A 16085-nucleotide genomic window follows, 5' to 3' on the forward strand; every position below is an offset into this window, starting at 1 on the left:
ATTTTAGGCCTCCCTAACATTTCTAGATCTGACTGCATGAAGAGAGAAGATGTACGGTTTGGTAAGATAGGCTTTTTTTTTTTTTTTTTCTCCCATCTAATTTGTAAATGGAAATTTCTGAAAATCTTCCAAGTGGCTATGACTCAAATTGTAAGCCATTTGTTTTGGTCAGCATTTATTATGTGAGTCAAGATTTTGGACAGGATGCATTAGGGATGGTTTGCATCTGCTTGGCAATGCCTGTCTGGATAGCAAGTGAAAACTTAAATGCTGGACATGACTGGGTAGCTGAGGGTTAAAACCCCCATAGACCTGCTTGCCCACATGTCTATTTGAAGCTGATCAGTGGCCAGGACCTTAACTAGACGGGACCCTTCAACATGGTTACTGGGGGCCTGGGAGATGACTCAGTGGAATAAGCACTTCCCTGGCAAGTGTTAAGGGTCTGAGTTCAATCCCGGTTCTGTGAATATTGTTGCCACCTTTGGGAATCACATTCTGGCACAGCCTGTCAGCCTTTGGAATAAATAGATACCTCCAAGAAATGGAAAAGATTCCCAATACTCATCACTGTGGCCTTTTTTTTTCCTTTCTCCCAGTCTTGGTCCAATAATTCCTTACTGCCCTGTAACTGTTACTGTCTTTTAAGGTTTTCTCCAGCTTTTCTAGTCCTCAGTGACATAGTTGTTACCAAACAGCCCAGTCTTTCCTCTCTAGAATGGAAGGCTTCACCAGTACTTTGTGAATGTATTTGTATATGACTAAAAATCTCTGAAGTGATATCACTTGTTTCCATTGAATGCAAACATTAAGCACTATACACATTTTTTTCCCACTTGAAATTTTTTTGTTTGTTTGGTACCCTGGATTGAACTCAGTACCTCATGCTTGCCAGGCAGGTGCTTATGTTGCTTCCTGGCTTTTTTCACATGAAGTTTTTTAAATTTAAAAAAAAAAAATTATTTGAGGGCTGGGGAGTTAGCTCAGTAATAAGTGCTTGCCTGGCAAGCGCAAGGGCCTGAGTTCAATCCCCAGTCCCGGAAAGAAAAAAAAATTGATACAGGATCTCACTATGCAGTTCTAACTTGTAGTGGCCCACCTGTCTCAGCCTCCCCAGGGCTGGGATTACAGGAGTGCAGTTTCACACCTGGTTTTGGTGGCTAGCATATTGCACCCAGGGCCAGCACAGCATGCAGTACTGGGGATCAAGCTTAGGTCCTTGTGTTTGCCAGGCAGGTGCTGAGACCACTGAGCTATCTCCCCAGCCCCTCACATGAAGTTTTAAACATGAGAAATAACTTAAAAATGACATACTGTGGGGGTCAGCAAGATAGCTCAATGGCATAAGCACCTGCCTGGGAAGTGTAAGGTTCCGAGTTCAATCCCTGGTACCAGAAGGGGGAAAAAAAAAAAGACATGCTGTGACAACAGCTTCATGGAAAATGTGTACATGTGTGGGATTGTACATTGGAAGATTTATTTGAAAATTTAGAGTAGTTTTGTGGATTTTTTGTATTTATTCCTCCATTTTATTATATTTCCAACATATAACCCAAATGAAAGAATTTTTACTGTAGATATATAATCACTGCTTGATTCTACTTTGACATTTTTTTCTTTTTGGTACTAGGAATCAAATTCAGGGCCTTGCACTTGCCAGACAGGTGCTGGTGCCACTGAGCTATGTAACCTGGCCCACACCCTTGACATTTTACTATACTTGATTTATCAAACATCTCTCCATTTCTTTTTTTTTCTTTTTCTTTTCTTTTTTTTTTTTTTTTTGGTGGAACCAGGGATTGAACTCAGACCCTTGCACTTGCCAGGGAAGTGCTTACTCTACCGAGCTATCTCTCTGACCCCTCCATTTCTTAACTCTGTTTTTTTCCAGCTCTGGACATCATATTTAAGGGTGCTGTACCACTGAGCTACATTTCTAACCCTTTATTTTTTAATATTTTATTTTGAGACAAAGTCACTAAAATGTACAAGTACAGTAGGAGTTGAACTGGTGACCTTCCTGCCTTAGCTTCCCTCATTGGGATTACAGGCATGCATCACCATCCTGGCCTATTTAATCTTTTTTTTTTTCAGAACTGGGGATTGAACTCAGGCCCTTATGCTTGCCAGGCATATTCTACTGAGCCATCTCCCCCCCCCCCCGGCCTATTTAATTTTGATGCATTTCTAAGTAAAATATAGCCTAACTCATTCAGAATACGTTTCATTAAAGTTCATTGATAATTTTCAGTTTTTCATTCTAAAGCAAACTACATGTAATGAAATGCACATATCTTAAATGTACATTTGCTGCTTTTTAATAAATACACCAGGGCCAGGGAGATGGCTCAGTGGAATAAGTGCTTCCCTGGCAAGTGCAAGGGCCTGAGTTCAGTCTCCAGTTCCACAAAAAAATAAGTAAATAAATGCATACACCTATACTGATATTTAAAAGTCAGAAACCCCAGTGACAGAGTCTGAAAGTTTAGCTCATTGGTAGACCCTTTGTCAAGCATGCATGAGACACTGTTTAATCCCTAATACTGCAAAATAAAAATCAGAATTAAACTTTTTTTTTAAGTCCTTGATTATTCAATTGAACGTGTTATACTTTGAACAATTGCACTGCGGGCCTGTGATGTTTGGTGGAGGCCATGTCCTGGCCCAGTGGCTAGGGCTAAGATAGGACTAGGGGAAACAAATTTGGAAACATTTCTTCTAGCTTAGGTTTCCAGTGGTAGCCATAGCATGTGAGTACCAAGGCCTGGCTTGGCCTAGTACAGAACTCCCAGCAAATGATCCTTGCAGCTAAACAGTGGCCTGGAAAGGCACTTGGCTCTCGTTTAACTTTAGTTTTCTCTTATTGCCTTGACTTACTTTCATTACAACACTTAAGAAATGTTTTTGTTCATTTGTTTGTTTATAGTCCATCTTCCTGTGGAATGTGAGCCCTTGAGAGCAGAAGCCTCTTCAGTCTTATTCCCTGCTGTGTCCAGCACATGGTCTGGACTCAGTAAGAATTTGTTGAGAGAATGACTCATTGTTCCATTAGATGGGGAAAGGAGGCCCAGAGAAGGGAAGTGACTTGCCTAAAAAAAAAAAAAAAAGTTCTTTATTCCCATCCTGCAGTGCTCCTTTTAGTCCAGTTCTTTGCTCAAGAATCCTGTGACTGTTGGGGCACCTGTGGGATGGCTGACAAGTACTAGACTGGGTTGGAGCTACAATTGGGAGCAAGAAGACCCACAGCTCCCCATTTCAGTGGACCTGGGCTTGGGAATCCTGCTTCCCCTTCCCGCTCCCGGTTCTCTTCTAAGACACCCACTGGCTTTGTGCTGATGGGAGGTAAGGGGTAGAGGGTCTAAACCAGTGGTGCTGCAGTGGGCTGTTTGTGTCACTGCTTTGACAAGCTTGCCATCATTGGTCCAGGAGTCCAGTAGAATGGAGGTGGGCCAACTCTTCACTAACAGGCACCTGAGGGTGGGCCTCTGTTCTCTTCCTGTGCAAATGGTCTTCCAGTGCTGTGCTGAACCTTCCAGGATGGGTCAGTCAACACTACCTCTTCTTGATGTGTTATCCTCGCACACATTGTAATGTGCCTGTCTCGTGGAGAAAGAAGGAACTAGCATTTGCTGAGAAAGGGTTACCTGCTAAGCCGTATGTGCCTATGATCAACACAGTCCAGGGAGAGTAGCATAAGAAGGCTTAAGTCATCCAGCACATGGCAGGGCTGGAAACCCTGGTCTCTATCACACCCAACTGTAGCATTTTCCCATAAGAGGTAAGATCCGGGAGGGGTCCTTTATTTGGTGTCAAGGATGACTGCTCATTTTAATAGCCACTTTCATTGCTGTAGCAAATATAGGTAACGAGCCAAACCCTTTTGTGGTAATATAAATAAATTCAAATAAAAATCAACCAAAAAGTGTAGATTAGACTTTAAACATAGATAAAACTAAATTGGTAGGGTGACTGCCCTCCTAGCTACCAAATACTTCTAGGTCAATTATTTTTCAGGTTTGTGTTTTTCATACCTTGAGTTCACTACAAGTTCTGGCCTAGCCCTTTTTGATTTGCTGTGTTTTTATTCCAGATAGATTGGGTTTAGGCTTCCCAGGAAATGTGACCCTGTCTGGCTCCTCCAGAAGTCTGACGTGTAGGTCTTTGGGCCTTTGAGCTGGAGTGTTGGGCAGAGGCCTACTGTCTCACTGACACCAGTGTGCTGGCCTTACCCACGGGGATTGAGAGTCGCAACTCCTACACAAGTGGGGACTTACTTGCCAAGAAGGGCATGGCTTGTGGGAAGACCTGTCACAACCGGTATTCCCAGGCTGTGTCTCTGGTCAGCATATAGTAACTACAAACACGGGGGCGGGGAAGAGGATGGGAGTACATAGAATTCTAAATTGGTGCCTCTTGAGCAGGTGGTCTTGGGGACTGGAAATGTAGGAGCATCAGCCTGTGGAACTAGCGGCCGGCGCAGGCTATTCCGTGATGTCCCCATTGCACCTGCCCCGCCATGAAGAGCTGCGTTTGGTCACAGAACCGAGGAAGTGGGATGAGAGCAGGGCGCTTCTGACCTGAGAATTCTGCGGCTATCCCCACCCACCCAGGGTGCATGAGACTCGGGTGTGGGAAGAAGGGCCCTCCGCACCGGGATCGCCCCTGTGCAATCTGTCATGCCTGGCTGCTCGACTGGCGGAGGGGGGGGGGACCTCCCTGGGGACCACAACCACGGTATATCACTTGCCACCCACTAGCAGCGTGTAAGTTGACTCCTGCAGAACCAAGGTGCTCATCCTGGGACCACTGCCGCTGGACGCACGGACAAACGACTTAGGGGCGCCCAAATGAGAGACACCGCGATGCCCAGCCCTCTGGAAAGGGTTGGGCACCGCGTCCCTGCCCCCTGGAGGACGCGCGTCTGCGTCTCTCTGCGGTTTGACAGTTTTCTTTTCGCGAGGCCTATCCTAAAAGGCTCCGCACGTATCGCGCTTCCACCCAGCTTTGTCTAGGCAGGCCCAATACAGACATCTGGAGAGCGGAGGAGAGTCCCCGCAGCTCGGGCGGGGACGGCGTGGGCTGGATGGATGGCAGAAGGCACCCAAGAACCTAGGCCCGGTTCTAAAGACTTGGCAGCTTTCTCTTCGCCTTCAGTGAGATCCTTCATCCTTCAACAACCCTACGGCAAGTAGGGAGTGGGAAGATAGGAAGGAGACCGAATGAATCCCATTTAGACGGGTATGGAAAGTCGGCATTCAGGCAGCCCTGGTGTGACTTCTGCCTGCCCTCACTTTCCATATCTATAAATTGGGGGAAAGGCCTCGATCTAGGGGCCCGAGACTGGAGAGAAGCAGAACATTTTGGTGCATCTGCAGCCGGCGCTTCTGAGGTTCCCGCTTGTACGAGGACTTGGCTGCGGATGGGGACGACTCTCGCTGGAGGAACCGCTCCACTCCAGAGCCGGAGCAGGTTCGGGAGCCCCGGGAGGCGCGCGAGGGCTGGGCCGGCGACGCCCGGTCGGTGCCGACCAACCAGCGCCCGCTTCTGAACAGCCAATAAGGCTGCTCTTTACAGCCGGGGCCTTGTCGGGAGCGAGGCTACGGCGAGTGCGGCGCTGACAGGGACGCGCGCGCGCGGTCGAGTTCGGACCCTGGGCCGACGTCGCCATCGCCGCCGCCTGCCGAGTCGCTCCCTCAGCCGCTTCTCCTCGCCATGAAAGCGAGGCCGCCGCCGCCGCCGCGGGGTTCCGAGCCGCGGGCCGGGCGGCGGCCCTGAGGACGAGTGGCGGGCCGAGACGCCGCCGCGGAACCGAGGCGGAGCCGCCGTCCGAGTCCCCAGCGGTCCCGCCCAGTGCTGGACTGGGTGAGTGTTCGCGGCCGGCACCGCCCGGGTGGGCTCCGGGCGCGGCCGGCACCGTCCCCGCGTCCCTGTTATCCAGGTGGAACCCCTCGGGCTTCTGCAGTCGGGTCCCGCATCTTTGCAGGGTTGGGGGCAGGGGGTCCCCGGAAATGTGCCGGACTGGGCGCCGACCCCTTGGACTACCCAGGAACTTCGCGTGCGTCCTCCTGGGGCTGGGCCAGGGCGCTGCCGTAGTTCATTCTGAAAAAAGAAACTTGGAGCCGAGAGAGCAGGGTTTGCTCAAGTCCATTTAATGGGAGGGAAGAGGAAAACTGGCAGGAGAAAATTTGCTCTTGGAGAGACCAACTTTTCTTTCAATTGAATAGCCCCCCAGCTCCCCTGCACACCTCCCAGGCTCTTTTGCCGCCCACTCCCAACTGTTGAGAAGAGAAATAGTGGCTCAGAGCTGCCCAGAATTTAAAATGAACCACTTGGGAATGTAGAGTTCCTCCTTTTTTACTTTCGGTAAATAAAATTTTGAAAATTATTTTTAATTTTTTTGAAAAATAAATACCTAATTGTATTTCCTAAAAATAAAAATTGTAACGACAGAGCTAAGCCTAATTTTAAGGGTGTGTGTGTGTGTGGGCAGTGATTATATTTGTAAGGCAGGAAAAGCAGTATGGTGGAAGTCCTCCAAGGTAGGTAAGTGAATAGCTTCCCAATATCTTTGCCTATGGTAGGTAGAGATTGCAGCTCTGAAACAGTCAAATTTCCCCGGAGATCACTTGCCACCTGCCATCTATTGAGGCAGAAGACTGACTAGGAAAGAGCGAACATCTTTCTGCCTGGCCACTCCTTTCAAAAACACACATCTGATGCTGTCACTTGTTTACTTAAAAACTCCCTTGCTTTCCTTCTTTCCTTTTCTGGTGAGACAAATGAAGCTCAAAATGCTTATCAGGTGATAAACAAGGCCCTTGACAGTCCGCACTCAACTTAGTTTTTTGGCCTAATCTTTTAATTCTTTCCTTTATCTTCCTCCCTAGCCATTCAGAGCTGTGTGATTGTCTCTTCACATATTAGGAAGTTTTTGTTTTCTGGGATCCTGTATCTTCCATCTTTCTTGCTTGTCTGGTTCCATGTCTTCCTATGAAGCCCTTCTCACTTGAGAAGCTTCTCAAGGGCAAGAGATGTATCTCCTTCATCTTTCCATGCTGAGAGAATGCTTCATAATTATCTCATAAATCCTTATAAGTTTTCCAAAAGAATTTTCTACAAGCTTTTCCTGAAGGCCTGTTTGAGAGCATGCTCAAGACTTGTAGTACCTACAGTTCCCCATCTTCCTGTGTCTATCCCACCCAACCCTTGTAAGTAATCACTAGGTGGGGACTGGCAGATGTTATGTTCCAGTGGTTTCTAGTCTGTTTGACTGTCTCGAAAGACCAAAAGCCCCTGTCACTTTTCACCTTTTCCCAAAGTGGCCTGACTTGTATGTATTCTTAGGCATGTTGGGATCTAAAAGACTGGTTATGGCTATCTTTTAGCAACTTACGTAGCATATACATGTAATACAGAACCAGAAAGGCAAATTCTCTTACCTACGTATACAAGTATTCATGTGCCTTCTGTTTGCCAGGTGAAATACTTGTATTTAAAAATGAAAGTGAGGAGCTCACAGATTAACACAGGACAGATGGACATAAATAATTACATCACAGGTGCTACTAGGGTGTAATAATGATTGCTATTGTCTTTTATTTGCCTGTAACAGGCTATGTAATAAATGTTTTACATGAATTCCCTCATTTAATTCTTTCAGTATTACAAAGGAGCTTATTTCTACTCTGCAGCACTGGAAACAGGCCATATGGTGGGCAGATGAGGAAATACTCAGGATTTGAATCCTGGCAGAGTCTGTTTCCAACCCTCCACCAGGCTGGGCAGGGAGCAGTCCCTCTCTGGGTGGTCTGGGAAAGCTTTCCTGGGTCTTGAAGGATGTGTAGAAGTTTGTGTGAGGTGGACATCATGCCTAGGAAAGTGCCAACACCACAAGAAAACTTGGAGGTAGGATTTGCTGTCCTTGGGGAGCTGGGTAGAGATGAAACATAGGTTCGGTAGGAGAAAGAGGAGTAGGAAGCAAGGTCTACTTGAGCTGGATGGCAGCAGAGAGCCATTGGAGGGCTTATAGGAGGTCAGGCTCTTGGGCTGATTGGGCTTTGGGAAGGATTATTTAAGGGCATTATTCAGTTAGGGACACTGTTCAATTTAACAGGCAGTGACCGTGCCCCAGAGAGGTAGGATCACATCCTGTTAGACCCAGGGAAAGACATAATCTTGCTTAGTTTTAGGAAAAGGTAATTAAAGGATATGAGAGGAAAATTTCAGCAGTACAAAAAGACTTACAGAGAATAAATTTCCTGCCCTGACTCCAGGTCTCCGGTCTGCTAACTTGCTCCTCAGAGATGTGAATTTTCTGGCTTCTGTTCCTTGCCTTCTTCCTTTATAAATGTGTGTCTACCTACCTATACTCCTCTCATTGTGGTACATACTTTTTAACATGTTTAGGAAATCATGACATACTAGTACTTAGTTGTTCATTCTTTACATTGACATGTTTTCACTGTATGTCTATAGAGTGAAATAAGCTATATGTCTGAGTGTATTTGTAACTAATCTTGACGTTAAAACATGTATTTCAAGATTTTCCTCTTATAGCAATACAGTGAATATTCTTGTATGTACTTTGTTATATGCTTTCGAGTAAAGTTATCAGAACAATACATTTTTAGAGTGGAACTATTGAAAAGGATGATACATTCTTTTGGTATACACTTGTTTTTAATGTTTAATTTTCATTTATTTATTTATTTATTGGATACAGGGTCTCACTACATAGTTCAGACTCTGGGATTACAGGCATGCACCACCACGCCAGGTTTTGGGGCCCACACGGCATGCCTGGAATTCCAGGGCCGTCAAGGCATGGTGTATGGGGATTGAACTTAGATCTTTGCCTGCCAGGCAGGGGCTTAGGCTGCTGGGCTATCTCCAGCCCTACAGTTGCTTTTAGAAATGAAATAAAACTATCACATCTATGAGATAATTTTACCAATTTGTGCTCTTTCCCAAAATGTGGGACCCAGAACATCCAGCAGGATAATCAGGGATGCTTTACTTTTCCCTCTCCAGTAACACTGCCCATTACCATGTGATTCTAACCTATTTCTTTTAATTTATGAAGGCTAATAATTAAAATGACTTACACACAAGAATGTCAGTGTTGGTTGGTGGTAGTTTCTATTTTTCCAGCTTTGACACTTGTATTTGCCCAGTACTTTTCCTGGGGGCACTCAGCATCAATTCGTAAATACTGTGGCGTTATTTTTCTTCATCATCACTGGAAAAAGTGAGATACAAGTTTTGAGTTATAAGCAGAAAACTGGCCAAATATAGAATCTTCTTTTTTATATCTTTTTTTTTGTTTGTTTGTTTGTTTTTGTTTTTGTTTTTGGTGTCAAGGACTGAACCCAGGGCTTCTAGCTTACTAGGCAAGCGTTCTACTGCTGAGCCAAATCCCCAGCCCCCTCTTTTTTATTTCTAGTGCAGTAACTATTAAAGATTTCTGAATGTCAAACCCAAAGTTTTGTTTTCTCTTTCACTACTGGGAATTGATCTCACTAGGGCCTTTACAGTGACCTACATCCTCAGCCCTCACTTCTCCTCCCATAACCCTCTTTTTGAGAAAGCATTCTTCTAAATTCCTGTACTGCCCAGGCTGGGCTCAAACTTTTCAGTTCTCCTTCCTCAACTCCCAGAGTGCTGGGATTGCAAGCCTAGTCCATCACACCCAGTTTGAAGACATGTTTTATGGTACGGGGAATTGAACTTGCAAGGCAAGCACTGTGCTACTGAGGGATGGCCCTTGCCCTTGGTTTTTTTTTTTTTTTTTTTTTTTTGTTTGTTTGTTTGTTTTGGTGGAACTGAGAATTGAACTCAGGCCCTTGCGCTTGCCAGAGAAGCGCTTATTCTACTGAGCCATCTCCCCGGCCTCCTTTTTCTTTTTTTTTTAAGTAAGTCTAAATGCAACAAAAATAGCAATAATGTAATGAAACTTAATAAATCTGAGCAACAAACACATAACATTAAAATTTATTTTGATATATTTTCTATTGGAAAGAGAATCATTAGGTGTAAAATTATATTTGCTAAATTAAGTAAATGTAAACTTATATTTATGAATAAACTAAATTCACATCTGTTTGTGTAGGGACATTGTTTTAATAGTTTCAGTCATTGCATACAGAATATGATTTTTGAATTGTTGACGAGAATACACTATACTCACTTATGTATCTTGGTTGTTCTAAGTCACAGTATAGTATTCCATGCATCAGTAGCTATAGTTTATATAGTCTTTTTTATTTTCTTTTCACTTTTGGGGTGTGATGGGGTATGGCAGTAATTGAATCCAGTGGGAGCCAAGCATTTTAACATTGAGTCTCATCTGTAATCATCAGATACTAGTTTCTTTTTTGTTATTTTTCTTGGACCCTTACTCAGGTGAACTCACTAAGTCAAAGGTTTTGTTTAATGCCAAATTGCTACATGTAAAGGTTGAACAAGTTTACAGCATTATCAACAATTTTGGTATGTTTCCCCAGCGAGTGCTATCACAAATAAAACCTAATATTTGATTAGTAGTTTAAAAGAAATGTATGGTACTTGGAGTTAAGTTTAATTTACATTTCTGTAGGAAAAGACCAGCTGCTTATTTAGATTTTGCAGTAAGTACAGTGCTATGATATACCTAAGAGTTATGTAGCTAAGGCTAGCTTATGATTGAAAAAAGATGTGGTTAATAAGACAGATACTAGGGGCCAGGGAGATGGCTCAGTGGAATAAGCACTTCCCTGGCAAGCGCAAGAATCTGAGTTCAATCCCTGGTTCTGCCAAAAAAAAAAAAAAAAAAAGACAGATACAGTGGAAATTTAGAGTAGGGTCATATCAGTATAAAATATGAGATATTAAAAAAAGCCAGACATTGTATTAGAAGCAAGAGATACCCAGGAGTAATAAGGATGTGATGTCTCTCGTGGTACTTACAGGTTAGTACAGTAGACAGGCATTAATCACTTTATGGTAATTACAGATGTGATGGATGTGATCAAAGGCAAAGGATAGGGTATCTTGGGAGTGCCAGAGAACTTAAGCAGTTAAACAGGATTTTCAGAGGCCCTGAACTGAGAAGAGATTTGGTAGCTCAGGCCAGTGCTTCTCTAACTTGAAGGTACACATGCACTATCAGAGAAACTTGCAGAATTGCCACTTTATTTTTATTTATTTATTTATTCAGAACTTGGAATTCCACACTGTTAACCAGCTCCCTGAGTGAGGCAGCTGCTGCTGGTAGGTACATCACGCTTGAGGGGGTGGGAATTGAGAGCTTGGTGAGCACCTAAAGGTAGTTGACCATGGGAGCAGGAAGTGGCAGGTGACTAACAGCCCTGTGTATTTTAATTCTCTTAGGTAACTTAGAAAAATCAGGATTGCAAATACCCAACCCCCAAGCATTTTTATTTAATTGGTCTTCAGTAGAGCCTGAGAATATTTTTTTTTAAAGTCTTTTTCACTTTATTTTATTTATTTATTTATTTATTTATTTATTTATTTATTTTGGCAGAACCGGGGATTGAACTCAGGCCCTTGCGCTTGCCAGGCAAGCACTTATTCTACTGAGCCATTTCCTCGGCCCCAAGAATATTTAAATATACATTAACTCCCCAGGTTATTTTTTTTCCAGTATTGCAGATTGAACCCAGAGAGTGCTGAACTATGTCCTTAGCCCTTTTTATTTTGAGATAGGGTCTTACTAAATTGCCCAGGCTGGCCTTGAATTTGCAGTAGTCCTGCTTCAGCCTCCTGAGTGACTGGAATTATAGGTCTAGGAATACAGGCATGTGCTGTTATGTCTGGTCTAGTGTTTCTAATGTATAGTCAGAACTGAGAACCACTGAACTAGAGAAAAGTAGAGGCCATAGTCTGCCCAATATACAAGCACAGATGTTGGATTTTGTGTTGAAGGCAGACCTAATTTATTGAAGGATTTTAAGCAGGATATTGAAGTGGTCTGACTTATAAAAGTTCACTGTGGCTGCTATAGAAAGCAGTAACTTTCAGAGTGAAGCAGATAAGACAGTTCACTGGAGTGCTTGAACAAAATTTAGAACTTTTAATTGTTTTTATCTAAAAAATAAGAAAACTTTATTCAAGAGTTGTTGCCAGCATCTTCTGGAATGTGTGGATTACAGTGTTAATGTGTTAAGTATAGAAATTCGAGTATCCTGAAGGAAGAACAATGGGAATTTTAAGTGAGCAGAATCATATTCATCTGTTTGCTTTCAGTGGATTGCAACATATTGCTCACAGTTTGTATTATCCAGTTTTCATTAAACTGATCATTACGTAATGGACCTGCAAGGCAACCAGTGATTAGAGAAAAACGGATAAGCACATGCAAACACTCAAGGTGAAAGAGCTAACTCTTTCCTACTTTGGTTATAATTCACCTCTCGATGTATAATTTTTTTGGTACTGGTAAGTAGGCACTTAAGCAGCTGAGCTATCTCCTCAGCCCTCAATGTACAGTTAAGTCAATTAAATCAGTTTTCTTATTAAAATGGAAAAATAAAGAATCTTACATGAAATGTAAATTTGTATCTCTTTTTCTTTCCTGTACTGGTGGTTGAACCTAAGGCCTTTGCATCGAACTATATCCTTAGCCCCTTTTAAAATTATTATTATTTTTTCTTTGAGACAGAGTTTTGCCAAAAAATGCCCAGGCCAGGTTGGGCTTGAGCTTGTGATCCAATTTTTCAGAATCTTGCTTTAAGAGTGTGTAGTTGAGCATGGTGTGGTGCACGCCTGTATTCCCAACGCCTAGAAGTTGAGGTATAAGTGAACTCAAGGCCAGCCACTACATAGTGAGACCTTGTCTCAAAAACAAACAGAAGAGTATGCAGAGCCTTGAGATAGTAAATAATAAAATAGGAGGGTATCACTAGTACCAAGATATGAAAACTAATCATCTAGAACTTTTCTTTTTTATTTATTTATTTATTTATTTATTTTCCAAAGTTTTATTGATAAACAAATAGCAATGAGACAGTTTCAAATCAAATCGGAAGTACAGTTTCAACAAATAATACACTGCATATATTCTTCTTAGTGGTTAATTGCTGTACAAGATGCGGACTTGTGATCCTATTTACAAACACCATTAGAACAAATCATTCTATTCATTAAGAGAATGCAACTATATATCTATCCTAATCACTTTGAATATACAGATACAAAATGGACATTCATCGGTATACCTCATTTTTTCTAAGTTCCGTTATTGAATAAAGAGGGTTTTTTTTTTTTTTTTTTGCAGAACCGGGGATTGAACTCAGATCCTTGCATTTACCAGTCAAGCGCTTATCCTACTGAGCCATCTTCCCAGCCCCTAGAACTTTACTTTTCTTTTCTTGAAATGTTACAGATTAAGCCCAGGGTCTCAAGCTGTGTTCTACACTGAGGCACATCCCCAGCCTCCTGTTTTTTTAATAATGCTTAAAGTCATAGGCTAATCACATATTGCACACAATTCCAGTAGTGTTAATGATTAAAATATATAGTATTTTGACATTTCTTTTTCTTTTTCTGTAATATATTTTTAAAATTATTTATTTATTTAGTACAGGGTCTTGCTATGCAGCTTGGACTCATAGTGATCCTCCTATCTCAACCTCTCCAGCACTGGGATTACAGGCTTTCACCTTTTTTCTTGGTTTTAGTGGCCTGTATGGCAGGCAGTACTAGGGATTGAACCTGGGTCCTTGCGCTTGCCAATTAGGCGCTTAGACCGCTGAAATCTCTCTCCAGCCTGAGGTTTCTTGTTCTTATAAAAGACAAAAAGCCATCTACCATTGATAGGTTCTCCCACTCTCACTTAAGCAAACAAGAAGGACTAATATGGAAAATAGAAAATACATTTTTCGCTACTGTTGGAAGATGCATAGAAAATATTGCTGAATTTATAAAAAAAAAGTAGTATTAGAACAGTCATGTGTAGTGATATGCACTTGTAATCTCAGGTGCTTGGGAGGATGAGACAGGAGAACATTGAAAGACTCAATAAATGAATGAATGAATGAATGAATGAAATGAAAATGTTGTTGATTTTGTCTGTAGCTTCTCTCTTCAGTATCTCAAAAAAAAATTGGAACAAATTTTGCTTTGTGGGTTAGTCAGCCTTTTGTCATTGTGACAAAACACCTGAGAAAAAACTAAGGAAGATAAGTGTGTCATAGCTTCAGTGGTTTCAGTTCACGCTGGAGGCCTGTGGTGAAGCAGAAACATTGTGGAAGGGCGTGGTGGGGGAAGTTGGTCCAGCATTGAGGAAGCAGAGATGAGGAAAAGGCTAGACTGGAAGGGGCCAAAGCGAAGACCTAGGCCCCACAGTCACCTTCTGAGTTTCCCTTACCGTCTGATGCTTCAAATTATGATCTCATCGATTCTTCAATCCACTTGAAGTTAGAGCCCTCATGAGCCAGGTACCTTCTGAGACCCTGACCTCTGAGCACATAAGATTTTGGAGGGACATTTTAGATTTAAATCATACCAGGGATGACTCTTACACAGTTGTAAGAATCCAGGGTCCTGAGTTCAATCCCCGGTACTGCAGGGAAAAAAAATATTTTGGGGGCCAGGGATATAGCTCAGTGGCTTAAGTACCTGCCTGGCAAGCGCAAGGTCCTGAGTTCGATCCCTGGTAAAAAAAAAAAAAAAATCCAGGACTGGAAGTGTAACTCAGTGGTAGAGTACAGTGGTACTTGCGTAGCCTGAGCTCCATCTCAGCACTTAAAAATTTTAAAAAGTGCATGTTTCTTGCCCATCTCAGTATTATTAGATTCCTTGTAAGTTCAAGGGCTGCCCCCTGCACTGGAGAATGAACCCAGAGGTGCTCTACCACTAAGCTACATTCCCAGCCCTGTTTATTTATTTCGTAGCGGCTCAGCCTGCCCTGGCAGCAAGGCTGGCATAGCATTTGGTGCTGGGAATCGAACCATAGTCCCTGTGCTTTGCCTAACTTTGCCTAAGCAGGCGCTTTAGACCACTGAACTATGTCGCTGGCCCCTGTTTATTTTTTCTTGAGAGAGTCTTAATAAGTTTCCTTGGCAGGACTAGAACTTTCCATCCTCTTTTTAAAGCCTCCTTCAGTGGTGGATTTAGGAAGAACCACTTCTTTTGTGACCTATGGCAGGAAAGTTGTGTAGGTGTGGCTACTTAGCAAATATTGAAAATTTTAACAGTGAATGAAAATAGTATTTTTTGATTTAGGAAGATAGACCAAGGTACAGTGCTTGCCTAGCATGTGTGAGGCCGAGTTTAATCCTCAGCACAAAGTAACTACCTTTTTTTCTTTGAAATATTCCATGAGAGAGCAATTCCTCATTGTGATTTCTTTTAAAATATGAAAATTTCTTGAGGTAAAATTTACATACATTCTCTGCTTTGTTTGAGACTGTCTACTGTGTGCCCTAGGCTGACCTCTTACAGTCTTTTTACCATAGTTCCTACATGCTGGGATTACATGCCTGTGCTACCATGCTAGCAAAATTCTTACATTAAAGTGTCCATTCAGTGTTTTTTGGTTTATTTATCAAATTTTGTAGCCATCACTATTATTTTAAGGACACTTTCAACACCCCATTAATGTCACTTTTCCTTCTGCTCGCCTTCTGGTCCTGGTAACCACTAATTTTTCTGTCCCAATAGTTTGCCTATTGTATGTATTTCATATACTGCACATGGAATCATATACTATGTGGCATTTTCTTTTAGCTAGCATAATGTTTTTTGATGTTTCTCCCTGTTTTGCTATGTATCAATACTTCATTCCTTTTTATGGCCCCAACATAGGTTTTTTAAAAAAATTTTTTATATATTTTTTATTGAGAAATAAATATGAATGAGCAGGTTCACAGTTGATTAATAGGACAGTTTTGATAGTCAATACACTCTACATTGTTATCTTCTTAGTGATTATCCACTAAGTACAAGAAGCAGATAGGATATTCTGTCCAAACACTGTTAGTACACCTCTTTCTTCTCATTGAATTAAGCAAAAGTAGCTGTAAATTTATCCTATTTTGTATATATAAATACAAAATGATCTTTCCTTTGTATCCTTTTATTTTTTT

General features: G+C 42.4%; 1 protein-coding gene across 2 annotated transcripts in view; it reads left to right on the forward strand.

The window, feature by feature from the left end:
- The first annotated feature begins 5577 nt into the window (after nt 1–5577).
- Nucleotides 5578–16085, forward strand: part of Ptpra (protein tyrosine phosphatase, receptor type A) — a 217590-nt gene continuing 207082 nt past the window's right edge. The window contains exon 1 of one of the 2 annotated variants that reach the window (XM_004634249.2): nt 5578–5862. The gene's annotated coding sequence lies outside the window, so the exon portion shown is untranslated. The remainder of the gene's footprint in view (nt 5863–16085) is intronic. The other variant, XM_023718560.1, reaches the window with a different exon arrangement.

Source organism: Octodon degus, unplaced genomic scaffold, assembly GCF_000260255.1.
Source record: "Octodon degus isolate 3935 unplaced genomic scaffold, OctDeg1.0 scaffold00060, whole genome shotgun sequence".
NCBI classification, from domain to species: domain Eukaryota; kingdom Metazoa; phylum Chordata; class Mammalia; order Rodentia; family Octodontidae; genus Octodon; species Octodon degus.